This window comes from Crocuta crocuta, unplaced genomic scaffold (assembly GCF_008692635.1).
Source record: "Crocuta crocuta isolate KB4526 unplaced genomic scaffold, BGI_CrCroc_1.0 scaffold339, whole genome shotgun sequence".
NCBI classification, from domain to species: Eukaryota; Metazoa; Chordata; class Mammalia; order Carnivora; family Hyaenidae; genus Crocuta; species Crocuta crocuta.
In genome coordinates, this window is record NW_027530357.1 from 1,055,702 (window position 1) to 1,073,631 (window position 17,930).

Genomic DNA, 17,930 nt, shown 5'->3' on the forward strand with positions numbered 1-17,930 from the left:
AAGCGCACAGCTTAGGGCCACCTGGCCGGCTCAGTCAGTTAAGCGACCTACTCTTGATTTTGGCTCGTGATCTTATGGTTCCTGGGTTCAAGCCCCGCATCCGGCTCTGCACTGACAGTGCAGAGCCTGCTTGGGATTCTGTCTCCCCCTCTCTCTTCCCCTCCCCTACTTGCTCTCTCTTTCTCTCTCAAAATAAGCAAATAAACATTTTAAAAAATTATAAAAGAAGAACACAGCTTAGAGCAGGGACTTTGGCAAATGATGCAGGATCAGAGCCAGGAGGGAGGGTGGGAGGAGACAGGCTTTCAGAAATGACCCACGGAGTTTCTGCAACCCCATATTTGAAGCTCTGACTCTCAGCCTTCTGTCTTATGCACTACATTCATCATCTCAGAGAATCCCCAAAGCAGCTCTGTGGGGTGAAAATGACCTTCTCCATTTAACAGAAAGGGTAAGGGAAGCCCAGAGAGCGCAAGTACCTGATGCAAGCTCACACAGCAAGAATGTGGAAGGGCTGGGATTCAAACTCATGTTTTTCTGACCTTAGAAATCTGTGTTCTCGACACCTAGGCTGAATTGCCCTAAAATGGAGTGGCTTTGGTGCTTCTGGTCTATTTCCAGCAGTTCCCAGTAACACTGGCCCCGGAGAGGGAGGTGCGGGCATGGAGGCTGGCTCAGGTCATGCAACATTCCCAGTATGGGTCAGGTCCAGCGCCGGTAGCTAGGACAACAGCAATCCAGGGCTAAGGACAGATGAGTACATGGCAGAGTGAAAAGGCAGTGTGATTTGAGAAAGGATGAACATGTTGGCCAAATACAGACCTGCCTGGTAGAAGGGGTGATCAACTTTCTCAGGTATGTGGGAAGAGGTGGGGTGACCCTGGACGGCTCACTGGAGGAGGCGAGATTGAACTCAGTTTTGAAAGGTGACCAGGTTACCAGGCGGCTGTGCACAGGGTGGCGAGAGAGGGTGTTTCTGGCGAAAAGGGCAGCTGGAGCAAAGGTTCAGAGATTTGAAAGTGTGTGATGGGGTTAGAACAGAAGGAGGGGAAGAGGTGGGTTATGCAGCTGGAGAGATGGGCAGGCCAAGGCCACTGAACACATCTGTGTGTGTGTGTACACGTATGTCTGTGTGCGTGCGTGTGTGTGTGTGTGTGTGTGTGTGTGTGTAGTAAGAATGGAAGAGTTCTCTGGGAACTGGGAGGGCTGGCTGCTGAGGACTTGCTGTGTGACTTTGAGCAGCTGCTAACCCTCTCTGACCCTCTGTTCTACCCCCTGGAAAAAGGGAAGCTTTCCCAGACCCAAGCTACAGCTGCCAGCAGTCAGGCATCACTTGAGAAAGGAGGAAAGGCCAGCTTGGGTTGGAAAAGGGGTCTCAAGCTGGCTCCGAGCTCCTCCCACCCCTGTCCTGGAGAAATGGGCTGGAAGACCCCTGCTGGTGCCCCCACCCCTCCCCAACCGCACCACTCCTGCAAATCTGCCTCAGTAGGAGGATCTGGGTCTTATCTACCCCCACCAGGAAGCCCCCTCCCCTGGCCTCAGACTTAGGGCTTCCTCACTCCTGGTCCTACCCCCCTCCCCTATCCCCCCAACAAGCCACGCCCTTTCAGTGCTGTTAACCCTTCCCAGCCTGGACCAAAGCCCAGGGGGGCCTGGATACCTGCCAAGTATCCAACTGGTCTACCAGTTCCCTCCTAGCTCCTCCCACTTCTCAGTTCCCCAAAGTTAACTTCCCCCTTCTGCACTTCTTCCTTCCAACTCAGACAAACTCCAGGAGCTCGAGGAACTCTCCTTCCCTGAGCCTGGACTACCGGGCAGAGGGATGAACTTTTGCCACACAGAAGCACGTCACGTTTCCAATACCGTTTTTTTGGCTGAGGGTGTTACAAATGTCTGGGATACTGGGCAGTGTTCGGCTCTCCCCTCTTGCTAACCCTGCAGCCTTCTCGGTGGTGAAGAGCCAGAGCTTGGCCGTCAGGAAGGAGTTGGGAGCTTGGCCCGGCTGGCCCGAGGAGGTTGGCCATCTATCTATCCATTCATTTAACACATATTTGTTGAGCACCTACTATGTACCTAGCCCTGGCCCTGGCCCCCATGGAGCTTTACGTGTGGACGCACAGACTTTCAAATTATCGCTGCGTTGTGATTGAAGATGGTGCTATAGTGCAGGGCAGGGTGCAGCAGGAATGAAAAATAGGGGCACTGACCTCTCTTGGGGTCCAAAGAAAGCAACATTTCAATCAACATCTGAAGGTTCGGGGCCTCAAGCTCTCTTTCAGGTTTGCCATGCCTCTAATTTTCTCCTTCCTGGGAGATGAGGTTAGGTACTGGGGAGCCATGGAATGTTGCTGAGCAGGGGAATGACACTGAACAAGATGGAAGATCAGGAAGATGGTGCTGGTAGTGCCCCAGGAATGATTAGAGGGCCCGCATTTGGGAATGCCGGCCTTTTAATGCCCAGTCGAAGAGGGAAATGACCCAACATTCATTGAGTGCCCTGTGCCAGACTGTTCTAAGCGTGTTGTGTGTATCAACTCGTTTCATCTTTCCAACAGCTGTCTGAGGTAGGAGGTCATTTATTATTCCCGTGTGCAGAGGAGAGAGCTGAGACTCAGCGAGGTTAGGAAACCGTCCAAGGTCACACAGCTAGCCAGTGGAGCAGGGACTCAAACCCAGATCTGCCTGCTACCAGTGTCAGTGCTCTCGTCCCTCGAACAGCCCATGTATCCCTGCTGCTGCCCTGACAAATGATCACGAATTTAGTGGCCCTAAAACAATACAGATTTATCCTCCTACCGTTTTGGAGCTCCAAAGTCCAAAATGAGTCCGAAGGGGCTAAAATCAAGACTCCTGGGGGTTTCGGGGAGAACCCACTCCTTGCGCCTTCCAGGGCGGAAGCTGCTTGTGTTCCTTGGCTTGTGGCCACACACAGAGGTGTCTGCTTCCTTCCTCCCAGAGCTCTGATCCCCTGCCTTCCTCTTCTGACACGCTTGGATTCCTCTGGGTCCCCATGGGCAATGCAGGGTCATCTCCCCATCTCACCAGTCACCATGTCCTCAGCCCTGCAACTTAAATCACACGAGCAACAAACCTACCAGAGTTGAGGAATGACTTGCCCAAGGCCACACTGCTGAAATGGAGCTCTCATTCCAGCGCAGTCTGTGGAACTCTTAAAGAAAGTCCAAAGTAGGCACAGTTTGGATTTACAGGGAATCATTTGTGTCACAAAAAGCGTTTTCCCAGGCTTCCTGTGGCTTGAGAGCCTCTCTGGTGAACCTAGTTTTGCGGCTGATAATCGAGGGGAGCAAGGAAACCATTTGCTTTAACTAGAGCATCGAGAATCTGTGAACACTAAACATCAACCCGAAACAGATACCAAGGGCTGTGGGAATTAAGACAGAAGTTTATCTGGGGGCGCCTGGGTGGCTCAGTCGATTAAGCATCGGACTTCGGCTCAGGTCATGATCTCATCGTTCGTGAGTTCAAGCCCCGCATGGGGCTCTGTGCTGACAGCTCATAGCCTGGACCCTCCTTCAGATTCTGTGTCTCCCTCTCTCTCTGTCCCGCCCCCTGCTCACACTCAGTCTATATGTCTCTCAAAAATAAATTTAAAAAAAAAACTTTAAAAAATAAATTTAAACGATGTTTATCTACACTAGGGTCAGCCAATAGGAGGGGCAGGATGAGGCAGAGCTGGCACCNACTCAGTCTATATGTCTCTCAAAAATAAATTAAAAAAAAAAAACTTTAAAAAATAAATTTAAACGATGTTTATCTACACTAGGGTCAGCCAATAGGAGGGGCAGGATGAGGCAGAGCTGGCACCAGGCCCCCAGCCTCCTAGGCCAATGGGATGGGCTTTTGTTGGAAGACAGAGTGGGATGAGAAAGGCAAAGCCCTTCCTTTAGATCTAAGGTAGGCATTGCTAATGAGTAACGGTGCTCCTTCCAGCCAGTCCAGGACGTAGCCTCAGATTTCCTTTAACACAGGGCTCTAGGATTCCAGAGTCAACCAACTGGATTTGGGTAGAAGATGAAGCTTGACCCGCCATCTTGGAACTATATAGAGTTTCCAGGGGAATAAAGAGAGGCTTCTTTGCCACCACCTCTCTCGCAGGTCCCAGTGTCCTGATGTTAGGCCTTAGATTTCAGAATCCTATTTAAAAACAACAACAAAAAACTACCCCCCTCCCCATCCCGCTCTCCCAGCAATGCTTTTTACTCTGAGGAAGAAATAGCCAAACTTCTCAGCCAAGTTCAGAATGGTGGCCAAAGAGCTGTGGCTTCTGATTGGCGGGGGTTAGCCAGACTCCTCCTCTTCCTCACTGGGGGCCCCCATGGGGCTGTGTGCTCTGACCCCACCCCCCACTGGCCTGAAACCCAGAGTCCTCAGTCTGTTGGATCTCCCAGCCAATAAAACCCAAACCTCATTACAGCCTTGGGTTGGCTTGGGAGGTAAGAGGAGACGTGCATTAACAGCATCCAACACCAATGAAGGAGGAAGAGGCAATTTCCATAAATCCATCCAGGGGCTGGATTCACTGGGCTCCACTCCCCGTCCAGGATATCCTGAGTGTCCCAGACCTTCCTCAGAGGTTGCCTCCCTGCCTCCTCCCCCTCCTCCCCCTCCTTCTTCCCTGCCCCTCCCCCTCCATCTCTTTCTCTTTCATCTGTCTCTTTCCTGTCCCCTCTCCCTTCTCCACTGCCTCCTCCTCTCCCCTCCCCCTCCTCCCACCTTCCTCCNCCCCGCCCCCACCCCAGTCCTCCTCAGTCCCTAGCAGATGAGGGAACTGTGGCTCAGGGAGGACTTGCCTCAGTCACAGTAGTGGAGACAGGGATTCGGTCACATCTGCTCTGTCTGATTTCAGAGCCCCCGCTCTTAACCACGATTCCGTAGGCTGACAAGGTAACTCGTTCTGGGATCCAGGATTTATTCCTACTGGAAATGTCTGTATCGGTGGTTTTCAAATGTGAGCGAGCATCCGTATCCCCTGGCGCTTTTGAACGTGCAGCTCCCTGGGCCCAGCCTGTCGAGGTTCTGGTTCCCCAGGGCTGCGGACCACCTGGCTTGTGAGCTTGCATTTCTAACCAGCCCCCCAGCAAGACAGCAGCGGCTGGTCCAGGACCCATACTTTGAGAACCACTGGTCTCTGTTAGTGACAGACCTTTAGATGGTGATGTACATGATACACAGCATCTCTACTGCATTGTGGGAATATCCTCACCTTTGGACCAGGATGCTCTGGGGCTGCTGCTCTGCTGGTAACTGCTGGGTGGCCTCGGATGCATCCCTTGCCTTCTCTGGGTCCGGTGTTCCCATCTGTACAATACAGGCATGGATGAGATGCTCTAAGTCCTCTGGGCAAGCCTGGCACAGCGGGGAGGAGAGGGGTTTGGAGTCAAGCTGGGTCTGACTTCTGACTCTAGGATGCTGTGTGACCTTGGACAGTGACTTAACCTCTCTGTGCTTCCAGTTAGTGTCTAGGGAATCAAAGAGACAGTAGTTTCCAAGTGTCAATCTCAGTGAACTAACAGTTGAGGATTGTAGGGAGGGAAAGGAGAGGGTCTACGGATGGTCAGATGGCCAAGGACATGTTCCTACACCTGCCCAAGCCTCTGAGGCCTAAAGATGACCAAGTGACGCTTCCTTCTCCCTTCCTTCCTCCCCCCCACCCTTTCTCTCTCTGTCTTTTCCCTTTCTTTCTCTTCCTCTCTCTCTTTTCTATTCCCTCTCTGCCTCCCCCCCTTCTTTCTCTCTCTCAATTCTTCCCTCCCCTTTCTCCTCCCCTTCTCTTTTCCTTTCTACCCAAGTTATTTTTGGCAGTCTTAGCTTTAGAATCAGATAGACCTGGGTGCAAGCAGGCCTCCATCGGCCCCATCTGGGTGCTCTTCGCGGAATAACTGCTCCCCCGTGGCCTCAGCATTCTCATCTGTAACATGAGATGCTACACGCATTGCTGGAAGTTTGCGTGAGTCACTCCGTAGAAAGCACCTGACACAGGACCATGCATGCAGTGGGCACTTCTGTTAGCTCTTTATTCTGGGGGCCGAGGGCCGGGCTCTGGAGCCACACAGTCTGGTTGGAATCCCAGCTCTCCCGCCTATCATCTGTGTGGCGTAGGGCAAGTGACTTAGCCTTTCTGCGTCTCAATTTCCTCACTGATAAAAGGAGGACAGGAACAGTACCCACTTTGCAGGGTTGCCCTGAGAATTAAGTAGCTTTTTGTTTATTCTGCTAACAATACACAGTGAGCCAGGCACCATACTTAGCGCTGGGGATGGAGCAGGGGACAAAATATAGTTCCTTCCCCAACTGAGTTGCCAGTGTAAGGGAGAGAGACACCCTAATAGGAAGGGGCAACAGCCGCCACTGTGGATAGAGGGGGAACCCAGGGGTCTGAGCAGAACCCCCAGGGGCAGGGAAGGCTTCTGCGGAGCTGGTCCCCAAGCTGAGACTTGAAACGGGACCAGGAGACCCTCTGAATAATGAATACGTTCATAGGAATTTTGCTTAAGAAAAGAATTGGACAAGTGTGAATTGGTGTGTTTATTATCATCAAGTTGAAAATAACCTGACCAGTCACCAAGAAAGTATTGACGAAAGAAGTCAGTGCATTAATTCAATGAAATAATGAGCAGCTATTAAAGCGGGGTAGGACGTCCATACACACGCACACTCACACACCCTTATCAATGAATGAAAAAGTAGGGCGCACTGTTCTACACGGAATGTGACCAAGCCATCTGACATTTATTTTAGAACGTATATGTGTGTGTGTGTTCATACCAAAATGTCAGTGATACTCATCTCTGGGGAGCAGGGTGTGCGGATGAAAAGGTTTACATTTATTTATTTAGTTTTTAGTGTTTATTCATTTTTGAGAGAGAGAGAGTGAGCAGGGGCATGGCAGAGAGAGGGGGACAGAGAATCAGAAGCGGGGTCTGCGCTGACAGCAGAGGGCCCGATATGAGGCTCGAACTCACAGCCTGGGACGTGAGATCGTGACCCAAGATCACGGCCCAACCAACTGAGCCACACAGGCGCCCCAAGCAGGATTTGCATTTACACAGTGCAGGCTCTACACGTAGTGATAAACCGTTTTGCTGTATCTATGTCAGGCAGCTCTCCAGAAATGGCATATCGGCATATATTCCAATTATGGGGAAGATTTTTACTTTTCCTGTAACATTTGCTAAAACCAGACATAAAACATTTTAATCTTTGTGTGATACTTAAAAAAAAAAATCTCACTGCCGTTTTAATTTACACACGCACAGAAAATAAATAAATAAAGCAAAGAAAGGAAAAGGGGAGCTGGAGGTCATCAAGCCACACCTCAGGCCAGGAAGGGCATCCCGGTGGGTGGAGAGAGGTGATGGCCCAGCCTGGTGGGGTATCCGGCAGCTCAGCTCCGTGGCCCTTGTAGGAGCGGCCCCGCGGCCCACAGCTGCCCGGGGCTTTGCATGTGCTCCCGGTTTGTGCTCAGATGGTGAGCACCACTCCCAGCTGGGCTCGGCCACCGCCACCCCTCCCGGCAGGCCCCGCCACCAGCCACCACCCACAAGCCCGGTCCCCCGCTGGCAGGCAGGGGCAGCCTCCCCTGGCGGCCCCTACTCCCTGCAGCTGGCCGCCCCCGCCCTCGGCCAGCCCAGTTTCCTGCCCCTCCCTCTCCCTCTCTCCTCCTTCCAGCTGTTTCTCTGGCAGAGCTCTGTCCCATTCAGGACAGCAGAGAGAGAGAGAGAGAGAGAGAGAGAGAGAGGAGCTCAGGACTGAATGAGGCCTCCGGGAGAGGCTCCTGAGGGAGGAGGGTGTTTCAGGGGAGGNGCCACAGCCACAGCCACAGAACGAGGTGACTGAGAGAAAGAAGTCCGGCAACACGGGTCCCCGGCACCGCCTCCAGTGGCCTGAAGTCCAGGGGGACCCTTGGGTCAACCCAGGCGGAGACCAGACACAAGGTATCACGCTGGGCTTTGACTTCCTCTGGAGGGGTCAGGAAAGGGGGCTCCTAGTAGAGAGAGGAGGCCCGTGGCTCTGCTTGAAATTTTATTTTTGTCAAAATGAAAACAGCTCTATGTGGTTTTCAGAGATCCGGAGTAACGTGCATATAGTGGGGTCACTGTAGTTTTAAAAGCAGCGAGCCCAGCGTTTTTCCTTCGTGACTCCACTAACGCTCACAGCAACGCCACCATTTTACAGGTGTCTTCATTTTACAGGTGGGGACACTGAGGCTCAGAGAGAGGAAGGCACCGGCTCAGGGCTGCAGAGACGGTAAGCCGGCGCTGGGGTGGGGGGTGCGAGACTGGAGCGAAATGAGCATCTGCACAGCTCACCTCCTTCGCCCCTGGACTCTTAGTACAGACTCAGGAGGAGGTCCCCACCCAGAGGTGGCCTTTCCGGTGGCTCTGTCCATCACTCACACCCTCGCTCACCCACTAATGTATCTCTGCTGGTTGTTGAGGGCCTACGATGCAGCAGACGCGGGTTCAATATGCACCCAACACCTTGCTGGGTCTCCTACCTTGTCCTTTGCCACCGACCGTGAACTTCCATCCATATCCCATCAGTGTGCGTTCTCCTGACGGCACGGAAGAGATGTCCTGGAATTTATGTAGCCATTCCTCACTGGGGTTGCTTCTTTCTTCTTGTTTTCTATTATTACAAACAGTAATAAGGTGTGGCCACCTCTGTCCCATGGATACTTTTTTTCAAAGGCTAAATCACTGAGCAACTGTTTGCCTGATTCTGAGGTTTGTGAGGCTTCTGGTGAGAATGCTCTCTGGCTGCTCGCCCCCTTTACGTTTCTTTATAAATGCCGATTGTCCCTTACAATCTTGCTGTTCACTTTTCTTTTATGAGTATATGGTTCAAGTCCACTCCCACTTCCTTCCTGCTGGCACGCTTCTCTTTTGTTGGCATTTAAGAGTTCTTCGTATATGAAGGATACGGACCCTTTGGCAGTGCCGTCTGTTGAACAAGCGCCACACTCCCCTCTGCTTCCAGACTTAGCACGTGGGTGGTGTGCCGCCATTTATTTATTTATTTTCTAAACATTACTTATTTATTTTGAGAGAGAGAGAAGGAGAGGGCACGGACAGAAGAGGGGCGGAGAAAGAGAGAGAGAGGAGACAGAATCCCAAGCAGGCTCCACATGGTCGGCACAGAGCCCGACACGGGGATTGAACTCACAAACCGTGAGATGTTGACCTGAGCTGAGATCAAGAGGGTCCCCCGTAGGCGCCCTGGCGTGCTCCCATTTAGGTGAGTACGCTGTAAAAGTTAGCTTTGGGCGAACTTACAAACAATGCATCATAATCAAGGAACTGTTGTTTGATGTAAGTCTGATCACTCAGACTGTCCTGTGGTTCAGATTAGCTAGCGAGGAAGTGGCCAGCTAGGCTCTGGGTCTGTCTTCTTTTTCCATTAAGAGGTCTGGCCCCCAACTTCCCTTTTGGCGGCCCCTACCTCATTTTGAAGACCAATCTTACCTGTGGTTCTTGCTGTCTTTCCCACTTCCTCCAAACTTGTGCAAAGGAGAGGCTCATCCAATGCCCTATTTGTTGAGGGGAACGTGAGAGGCTAATCCAGTCCTCTGGGGGTGGGAGTGGGGGGATACTGGGCACTTTCTCAGTAAAAGAAGGCTTAACTGAACCCAGGGGTGCTTAAGTGGTGGGGTGTCCGGCAGTGACAAGCCTGTGGGAAGAGTTCTCTCTTGGTACCCAGGAACCTTCTCTGCCAAAACTTCAGGGAATAGGTAAACTTGACTTTGGCAAAGTCACTCCTTTCTCAGGCTTGACAGCTTCTGAGAGGTTCCTCTCTCAGGGCTCAGCCTCCTCTGTCACTCCTGCTAACCTGGGGGTTCCTTGAGGCCAGACTTGGGCACTATTCTCTCTGTATCCTCAGTCCTCTGCAGAAGACCTAGCACACAGTAGAAGCTCATTAAATGTTCATTGAATAAAGTGACCAGGCCTCGGTTTTGCCATCTGTAAAACGGGATTGGGAGAGTCAAAGTCTCTTCCCTTCAGTGTTAATTTACTTAACTCCTCTCAGTTTGCAAACCACTTTACTGCCATTTCTTTTTTCTTTTCCTTTTTTTAGTATTTTTTAATGTTTATTTATTTATTTATTTTGAGAGACCGAGATAGAAGGTGAGTGGGGGAGGGGCAGAGAAAGAGAGACTGAGAATCCCAGTCAGGCTCCTCACTGTCATCACAGGGCCCCACATGGGGCTCGAAGCCACGAACCACAAGATCACGACCTGAGCCGGAATCAATAGTTGGATACTTAACTGACTGAGCCACCCAGGTGCCCTATTCCCATGATTTTCTTGAATCCTCACCGTGGCTGGATGGCAGAGATATTATTAACATGCCCATTGTACAGATTAGGAAACTGAGGCCTGGAGAGGGGTTCCGACGTGAGACCTCCATGAGAGGCACTAGCACCTAGTATGTCGTGGCTATGTAGTTAGTCCTTTTGGGTGAGTTCGAACCTGGTCTGTCCCCTGCCGACGGAGTGACATAGCACAAGTTCTCCGTCTGCGCCTGTGTCCTCATCTGTGAAATGGGAATATTATAAAGAGTAAATAAGGTCACACAGGTGGAGCACTTGGCAGAGGGCTTGGTGTGTCCTGAGGGGCCCTGTGAACATCAGCCATGGTTCTGCGATCACTTCTACACCAGCATGCTGCCTATAACCTTTGATACCCATTTGAGCCAAATAGAAATGGTTATGAATTTCGTTACCAGTGGATTAGTGATGCTCAGTTTCCCATCAGAGTACAAAAGTACTAAAAACCTATTTCACTCTCTGAGCTACGCCGCACGAGTGTGCTTATTACTGCCGGTAATTACTGCCACTTTCAGGGCTACGAAGTAGACCCGGGGCTTCTCAAAGTACCCTCCTGGGAATGTGGGCATCAGAAACATCATGAATCATATTATTCATGCAGAATAATCATGAGCATTTCCTGACGCTCCAGTGTTTTGAGTCAGAGTCTCTGAGGGTGGGGTGGGGGTCCTCCTTTTACACCAGCCCCCCCCAGATGAGCCTGATGCATCCCAAAGCCCGAGGGCCACCGAGCTAGGGTATGTGACCATCTTTCCTTGTGTGCCTTTTGTCCAGGTTTCTGGGTTGTTTATTGCAGACACTGAGGTTTATGTTTTTCCCTTTCTAAGCAAATTATCTATGTGCTTCTGTGACTCTTCATGTCCTGTGTCAGCAGCTGAGGCCGGGACGCATGGTGCAGAAGAAGTGAAACTTTATCTCGTAACACCCCAGAAAGCCAGAGCGTGCTAGCGGTCACCCGGTGTGTGGGCTCTGGAATCATTTTCATAGAATGGAGTTCTTGTCTCCCAGTGAAAATATACGGAGGACGGCAGTCTGAAAACAGACCAAAGACACGTTGTGTTAGTTGAAACAGAAGTGGAGGGCTCACCGAAACTCACTCTTAGAGCTTTGGTGGGGGCAGGCTGAACATGGCAAATCTCCCCCAAACTGAAAAGAGACCAACGTTCTTGAACTTTGTGGGATGTGCTGCATGGGCTCAGGCAAGGTGCTCTTGCTCTCTGGCCATAATCGTCTCATTTGTAAACAAAGAGGTTGAGTGTTGTATTCGTCAGGGAAGGAGCTACTGGAATAAATAGCCGCAAACCCATATAATGCAGACGTTTATTATAAGGCTGGGGTTTCTGCATGGGGGTGGCCCTCTTCCGTGCATGTCCCTACTGTCCCTTTGGACATCACCACTGATGGAAGAAAGCATGGACATGGCATGTGTACTTTTTCAGTGCCTGCTTCCACACGAGGGGACTAGTCATGTGGCCAATCTAGTTGCAAAGGAGGCTGGGAAGTAGAGTTCTCGGCAGGGTGGCTTTCCCCCAATGTCAGCTATATGCGGTGCAAGGGGAGGGTGGATTTTCGCAGACAGCAAGTCGTCTCTGCCACAAATATGGTGACCTCTGGGCTCTCCTCCATTCTCTGGTTTTAAGCTTAAATTCTGATTAACATCGTGTCAACATGGTGATCTTGGCTCCACAAATACTTTCCTGTCCTCAAGATAATCCCCAGCAGATATACTGAGTAAATCCCCACATCCCAGCCCAGTAAATGTGGGTTTCGCTGGGGCTCAGACAACAGCAATTCTCTCTCCCTCTTGGAGAAAGCAAACGAGAAGAATAGTTGTATTGAGCGCAGCACCCTTCGCTGAGCCAAAGGCTTTCATATCCAGTATCTCCCTGCGTCCTCCTCAAGGCCCTACCTGGAAAGGCATCGTGATGATTGTCCCCATGTTATAGACAAAGAACATGAAGATCAGAGAGATAAAGGGTCTTGCCCACGGTCACACACGCCATAAGCAAGAGAGCTGGGATTTGAACTGAGAAAAGCCTAGTCTCGTCCTAGGGTGGCGTCGCACATTGGGTATGTGTATGTGTGAGCACGTATGTGTGCGTGTGTGTGCGTGCGTGTGAGCACATATGTGTGCATGTCATTGGGGGAGGGGTGTTCCCCGGGCTGTGTTCCCCCAGGTCTGGGCATGAGGAAGTAGGAGTGTAGGAATCGTGGTCCACATCCCTAGGATGGTCCAGGCGTGCTGGGCATGAGGCGGTTGGCTGGCTGGCCTGGCCTGGAAAGCCCAGCCTAATATTATGGCCACTGACCAGAGAACAGAGAAGGGGGTAGCGTGTAGGACACAGACTGAGGGTGCCCGGATGGCACTGAGACCTTGGTTGGGCCGGGCACCCAGCGGGTGCTTGGGAACGATTCCCTGCATGAATCAGCCTACCGGAGAGGTGGCAGCCATACAATGGAATTAGACACAGACTCTGTGCTTAAGGCCTTTGGGGGAGGGGAGGCAAGCTAGTAACACGTATTTTCATTTATTCACTCAACAAACTTTTATTAGCACCTGCTGTGATGTCTGGGACTCCACAAGGCAGAACCCTGGAAAAGGACTCTTTTCCTGGCCCCTGCGGAACTTTGGGGGGGCCGTGGCGGGGTGGTTCTGTTTGCTGCCATTTTAGACGGGAGGAAGGTGAGGCCCTGATTGGGTCGGGGACATTCCCGAGTTCCCTGGTGGGATTAGGCCCTGGGCCCTGTGTTCTCAGTCCCTGAGAGTTTGGGGTCAGCAGTCACTGTGCTGCCTGTGGACTTCAGGACATGCTGTTTTCAGGCAAAATTAGGAAGCCAGCTACCTTACTTCTCTTAGGAATCTCTATAGTCTCGTAGCGCTGGGAGAAAGTAGGATTCATTGCGCTGCTGGGTGGAACGGAGAGAAAGCAATGCTACACGGTGCCATCACGGGAAGACAGAATATCTGGTTGGCGTCAGTTGACGCTGTGACCATGGTCACAGACGCCACAGCCAGTTGCTCTTTAGTTCAGATACCATCTCTGTCCCCAGCCGTGTATCACCTCAGCATCCTCATCTGTAAAGTGGGTACCCTCTTAGTGCCTCCTTCACGGCCTTGGTTGGGGATAAAATGGGCTCATATACATAAAGCACCGTACAGTGCATGGTCAGCTCAATGAAGACATTTCTATTTTTATTCTCTGGAAAGTGGGCATTGGGGTTTGCCCTTGCATATCTGGGTTGATGTGGGAGTCTGGTGCCTTGTGATCTCAGGTCCCCAGGCTGGAAAATTTCACTTGGGCCTGTCTCCTGGCTTCACGTGTCGCCCGGTGGAGAAGCCTGGGGCTCGGGCAGGGGGTTGGGGGTGGGGGGAGCTCAGGCCTCATCCCAACCACCACGAACACTCTACAAACTTGGAAGTAAACTTGGAAGTGCCAGCAGCTGACTCAGCAGGGGAGGTCAGCTGCTACGTAGGCGGGCTGTGGGAATCGGTTCTGCTTTTTTGAGGTTCACAGCTCGGGTCCTCTGATCCTGGCCCTGAGGGAAGCTCTTGTGTAAGGGGGTAGCTGGGTAGGGCTACTGGTACAAGAGACAGTGACTGCCAGGTTTTTATTCCGGAAGTCAGGGGTCAGAAGATAAGAGAGCTGGGTTTGGCACCGGCCCCCCGGGGAGCTCAGGTAAGTCCCTGCCTCTCGAGCTTCCATCTCCTCCTATCTCAGGGTGGTGGAGAGTGTGTCTGCAGTGCTCAGGAAATGATCAGAGGTGGGGTGTAAGGGCAGGGAGCTATCCAAAATGCAGCCCATCCCTGGTTATCTGAATTTGTTTGAACAGTTATCAGCATCTGTGAGTTCTTGAGCATGAGAGAAAGAGCTCAAATAACCAGTGTATGAGTTTCTCATTGCTGCTGTAACAACCACCACAAACTTAGTGGCTTAAAACAACACATATGTGTTACATTGCAGTTCTGAAGGTCAGAAGTCCCCAACAGGTTTCACTGAGCTAAAAAGCAAGGGGTTGGCAGAACTGTGCTCCATTCAGAGGCTCCATGGGAGCATGCAACCCTGTGCCTTTTTCCAGCATCGAGAGGCTGTTCACACTGGTGGGTTCATGGTCCCTTTCTCCATCTCCAAAGCCAGCGGCAGCGGGCTGAGTCCATTTCACATCATATCACTCTGACTTTCCTGTCTCCCCCTTCCATTTATAAGGACCTGTGTGATGACACTGGGTAATCTCCCCCCTCTCATGAGCCTTGCCGAGTCCCATTGGCAAAGCCCTTTTTTCCACAGCAGGTGACATAATCTCAAGTTCTGGGGGTTAGGACATGGGCATCTTTGATGCAGTGCACGTAGCATTATTCTGCCCATCACAGTGAGGGGTCTCTCGAACACTGATCTGCGGCTCTTTGTTTCCTAGGTTTGGAAATTGAGAGTTCTGAGGGCCCCTGTTATAGTTACATCTAGCTCAGCAGGGGACTGACCAGTCAGAACAGGTGTGGGTGTGAACAGCCCAGGAGGCTGTTACAACGTGGTGTGTGGGTGATCATCAGCCCCACAAAGGCCCCTGGCTTTGGTATCAGTCAGGCTGGATTCAAATTCGTGCCCCATTACCTACAAGCCCTGTGGCTCTGAGCAAGCGAGTCTTCCCATCTATGAAATGAGATGGCAGTAAGACCTTGATGGGGTGGTGGTTAGGAAGAAATGAAGGTGCCCAAGTTAAGTGTGGAGCATGGTGTCTGGAACGTGGTAAAGGGCTCAACGTGAACTAGCAATCTTCCTGGTGGCTGGGCCCGTGTGTCAGACACTAGTGATTTCTGGACAGGAGAACCCTTCTGTTTCTGCCCCATGCTAGGGAGAAGGGCTCAGCCTTGCCCGTGGGCTGTGTGCACCCTTGAAGAAAGGCAGCTCACTGTTGGGAATGTGTGTCCTAACCCGGGGGCATCCTGCTCCAGATGCCCAGCCAGGCTTGTGTTCAGCTAGAAGGTTCTCAGAATGTGAGGTGGCTCAAGGGAGGGGCCGTCTGGTCCCCTCAGCTAAGACCCTGCAGCTTCCTGTTCTGCTCTCCTATTCATGCATCTCCATCTCCAGGATTCGTCCATCTGATTCCTTTAGTCCTAGTGGGGTTCAGGTTTCTGTCTGATATATTATTCCCTTCTCAGTCTGGAAACTTCATGTCCAATAGGCCCAAGAAAAAAATATATATATTTTTAATATAACTTATTGTCAAGTTGGCTAACATACATTGTGTATAGTGCGTTCTTGGTTTTGGGGGTAGATTCTGTGATTCGTTGCTTACATAAAACACCCAGAGCTCATCCCAACAAGTGCCCCCCTCAGTGCCCATCACTCATTTCCCCTCTCTCCCACCATCCCCCATCAACTCTCAGTTTGTTCTCTATATTCAAGAGTCTCTTATGGTTTGCCTCTCTCCATCTCTGTTTGAAACTATTTTTTCCCCTTCCCTTCCCCCATGGTCTTCTGTTAAGTTTCTCAAGTCTCATATAGGAGGGAAGACAGGATGTCTGTCTTTCTCTGGCTGATTTATTTCACTTAGTCCAATACCTTCCAGTTCCATCCATGTTGTTGCAAATGGCAAGATTTCATTCTTTCTCATTGCCAAGTAGTATCCCATTGTCTATATAAACTACATCTTCTTGACCCATTCATCAGTTGATTGGTATTAGTAGGCCCAGGAAAAATCTTGACCTGACATTGGGTTGAATTGACACTGATCTTGACGTTGTCTAGTCCAGGGATGGTGCTCCTCAGCCCTCATTCACCAGCCACAGCAGACATGAATCATGCCCCTCCCTCTAGCTGAACCCAGATGTTTCAGTTACTTATCTTGCTCTGTGGTCCAAACCTCTCCAAAATGTGGTGGCTGGAAGTGACTTACTTGTTCACAGCTCTGTAGCTTGGCAGAGTTCTGCAGCGATGGCAGCGACGGCCCACACGGAAGCCATGTGGAACGAAGTTGGGTAGCTCACGGGTGATATTCAGCTGGGAGTTGACCAGGGCGGGGCCACTTAAGATGGCCTCCCATCCTGCTGGGACCCATTGTCTCTCCCCATGTGGCAGCCCTGTCTGGACGTCTCTACTTGGAGGCCTAGGCTCTGGAAAGTGAAAGCCAAGGCTGGCAGGGCTCTGAAGACCTAGGCCTGGGGTCAGCACAGCGTCGCTTCTGCCGCATTCCGTTGGTCACCAGCCCAGCCCTGACTAAAGGGAAGAGCAATAGAGTCCACTTCTTGATGGGGGCGGGGCAGTGACATGCATGTACGGGAGGGGGTGATGTCAGGGCCCAGCTCTGAGGACAGTCTATCAACCAGATTTGACCTCACAATTCAATGGATGACAATGGTCATCTGAGATCGTCACTTGTCCTTCCTGAGGGTCTTGGTTTGTTGAGGCTGCTGTCACAAAATGCCAGAGACTGTCTGGCTGCCAGACAGAGGAACTTGTCATTCACAGTTCTGGAGTCTGGGAGTCCCCGGGCAGGGTGCCACCACGGTCACCCTCGGGTGTGGCCCTCCTCTGGCCTCCACACCGCCAACGTCTTTCTGTGTCCGCACACCATGGAAGGGACAAGAGAGCTCTCTGGGGTCTCTTTCATGAGAGCACTGACCCCACTCGTCACCTCCTGAAGACCCCACCTCCTAATAAGATCCCGCTGGGGGTTAGGACATCTGCATATGCATTGGATGGGGGTTGGGGGGTGGCGGGGACACAAACAGATAGACCATGGCCCTGAGGGGTCAGTCCATGCTTTCACTTTTCAGATGGGGAAACAAGCTTTAGAAAGTGAGAGGGACTTGTCTAAAGGAGCCCATGAAGGGAGTGAGAGAGCCAGGATATAACCTCCATGCACCCCACCAGCATCTATTGAGCACCTGCTGTGTGCCGGGAGCATGGGATATAGGGAGAGACAAGCCCTGCCCACAGGGGGCTCCCAGTCAACTGGGAAGACAGGTATGTAACCAGAGTGATGTCCATGTGGCCAGATTCTGGTTTTAATGGTAGGGTGCACGGTGCACCCATGACATTTCCATCTGTCATCCACTCAGTAAAGTAGGTGAACCCTGGCCATTTGACTGAGAGCATATTTTTGTTTTGTTTTGTTTAAAGTTTATTTATTTTGAGAGAGAGAGACAGAGACAGAGACAGAGACAGAGAGCAGGGGAGGGGCAGAGAGTGAGGGAGAGAGTATCCCAAGCAGGCTTTGTGCTGTCAGTGCAGAGATGGACATGGGGCTCCATCTCACGAACACCTAGACCATGACCTGAGCTGAAATCAAGGGTCAGGCACTTAACTGACTGAACGGCCCAGGCGCCCCGATAGCATATAGCTAAATACACTCAAATTAGTGCCTACCTGCTACACTCAGTGTGCAAAGCACTACAGGGGCGGAGAGCATCGCAGGGGTGGGCGGGGTAGCTTTAATAGGGGAAGTCAGGGAATAGCGCCTGGAGAAGGAAGTGCGGACTTGAGTTCATTCCAGGGACCAGTTGGCTTTGGAGGAGGCCTCCAGTTGGCCGGAGCAGAAGTTGGCCGGAAATACAAGACATTTCAGGTGGGGAGAGCAGGGCGAGC

General features: G+C 51.6%; 1 protein-coding gene across 9 annotated transcripts in view; it reads left to right on the top strand.

The window, feature by feature from the left end:
- The first annotated feature begins 7,826 nt into the window (after positions 1-7,826).
- The window catches only part of CMKLR1 (chemerin chemokine-like receptor 1), a 50,856-nt gene continuing 40,752 nt past the window's right edge, over positions 7,827-17,930 (top strand). For 4 of the 9 annotated variants that reach the window (XM_077765980.1, XM_077765979.1, XM_077765978.1 and 1 more), the window contains exons 1-2: positions 7,827-7,955; positions 8,214-8,268. The gene's annotated coding sequence lies outside the window, so the exon portion shown is untranslated. Of the gene's footprint in view, positions 7,956-8,213; positions 8,269-13,993; positions 14,025-17,845; positions 17,911-17,930 lie in introns of those variants that run through there. The other 5 variants (XM_077765986.1, XM_077765981.1, XM_077765983.1 and 2 more) reach the window with 5 other exon arrangements.